General features: G+C 34.6%; 1 non-coding gene across 1 annotated transcript; it reads right to left on the bottom strand.

Annotated features, from left to right (window-relative positions):
- Window positions 1–1722: 1722 nt before the first annotated feature.
- On the bottom strand, window positions 1723–1826 carry LOC144455565 (U6 spliceosomal RNA). The gene has a single exon (XR_013484281.1). It is a non-coding gene; the product is annotated as a U6 spliceosomal RNA (small nuclear RNA).
- Between the last annotated feature and the right edge of the window lie 393 nt (window positions 1827–2219).

Below are 2219 nucleotides of genomic sequence, written 5' to 3'. Positions count from 1 at the left end.
AGGTAGTGTCCATATCAATACTTTTGGGTAGTATTCTAGTTGTAGGCCTCAAAGTACAGAGTAACATGACTTGTCCTAAGATAAACTATGTCATTATTTTTCTTCCTCCACTCAGTCAGCAGGGCAGGAGGAGACAGGCTGCCTCAATATGTCTAAGAAAATTCCCAACTTTCCAAGAAAGGTTCCTGTTTATCCCGCTCCACTTCTAGAATGTTCTATGATGTCTTAGATTGTTCTTCCTGCAGTCATATGCTTTTTTTCTTGCATAAAAACAGTTTTGGAGGGGACTGGACATTTAATTTCATAGGTATATGGAATTCTTGGTAAGGAAGCTTGCCAATGGAGATCATAATCTGCTGTATGACTTAGAGTCTTAGAGAGTTGCCTAGAGATCACAGAAGTTGCTTAATTTGTCCTGGCTCACACAGCCAGTCTTAGTCCTTGTGAACCTGAAGTCCACTCTATCCACTACCATAGGCATAACACAGTGTAACAAAATATATATTCTCACAGAAAGCATAATATAACACCATGTTTCTCTGAGGCCTGTGTTACATTCTAGCACAAACCAATGAAATCATAGATCTGCCAAAACACCACTATCTTAGGATCTTAGCAAGAATAAGGAATAACAGATGGAGAGTCTGAGTGTTGCACTTGGAGCTATGAAATTAACAACAGAAAAAACCAGATGAAGGCCTATAGCGCATTATGGTTTTTTAAATTAAATTAATTTTTTTTTCACTTAACAAGCACTTATTTTCTCCCCAACCAAATAACCCAAAATAAATAAATAATAAAACTTATAATAATTATGCATAGCCAAGCAAAGCAAATTCATGCATTGGCCATGTTCAAAAAATGTATTTCTTGTTCTGCCTTGTGAATCTATGCTCTCTCTCAGGAAGTGGTATCATATTTCATCCCAGTCCTCTGGTGGGGAAAAAAAAAAGAGTTTTTTCATTGCACTATTGGAGTTCTCAAGCTTTTTGAAGTTTTTTTAAAAAATAATATTGTTATTGTTTAAATTGTTCCCTTGGTTTGGCTCACTTTATCACAGGCCTTTCCAGTTTTCTCTGAAACTACCCATATCATTATTTCTTATGTCATAATAACATTCCATTACATTTGTATACCATAATTTGTTGAGCTATTCTTGAACATATGGACACCCCCTAACTTTCCAATTCTTTGCTATAACAAAAAGAGCTACTATAAATATTTTTGTACATATGGGTCTATTTCCTCTTTCTTTGATATCTTTAAGGTTTAGATTTAGTAATGGTACCACTGGTATACACAGTGTAGTGACTTTTAGGGCATAGTTCCAACTTGCTTTCCAGAATGGTTGAAGCAATTCCCAGCTCCACCAACAGTGTGTTGGTGTATCTGTTTCCTTCCATTCCTCCAACGATTGTCATTTCCTCTTTTTGTCATCAGTGCCAATCTGATGGGTGTGAGGTAGAATTTCAAACTTGCATTAATTTGTATTTCTCTATTAATAGAACAATTTTTGAAAAATATGTTTGTTGATAGCTTAGGTTTCTCAATTTGAAAACTACCTATTTGTGCCAATTAGGTGAATGGCTACTGTTCTTATAAATTTGATTCAGTTATTAACATATATTATGCTATTATCATAGAAAATTTTCATGATTTTCTCACTTGATTCTCTTGTAATTTTAACTGCATTTGTTTTTGTTTTGGCAAAAACATTTTAATTAGAATATGGAATTCTTCACAACTTTGTGTGTCATTTTCATATAGGGGCCATGCAAACCTTCTCTTTCTTGTTCTAATTTTAATCTATTTCCTGACAAAAGGAGAACCTACAGCATATTGGGCACATTCTCTATGAAGAATTTATGGAAATTCAGGGAAAAGGTTTTTGTGGTGATATGGTGAATGTGTTGCCATTTGCACAAAGAGAAGAAATACCTACAATTATGTGAGATTAGCTTCACTAAAATAGAAGAATTATAATTCTCAGCAAAGAAATGTTAAGATTGATCTGTGGTTTAATTGATTTGGATCTTCTTCCAACAATGAAGGCTGTAACTCATCCATGCATATTTACCCATTCCATAAGCTCCTGTCCATATTTTTCTATATGGTTTCTACAGGGAGTCCATTCAACAAGTTGAAGACATTCTGTTTTCTCTTGACATCAGAAGCACTAAGACTGTCCACCAGCAATCCTTCATTCTCATTACATTTAC

Source organism: Phascolarctos cinereus, unplaced genomic scaffold (assembly GCF_003287225.1).
Source record: "Phascolarctos cinereus isolate Bilbo 61053 unplaced genomic scaffold, phaCin_HiC Scaffold_9;HRSCAF=440, whole genome shotgun sequence".
NCBI lineage: Eukaryota > Metazoa > Chordata > Mammalia > Diprotodontia > Phascolarctidae > Phascolarctos > Phascolarctos cinereus.
This window is presented reverse-complemented; position numbering and strand designations above follow the sequence as displayed.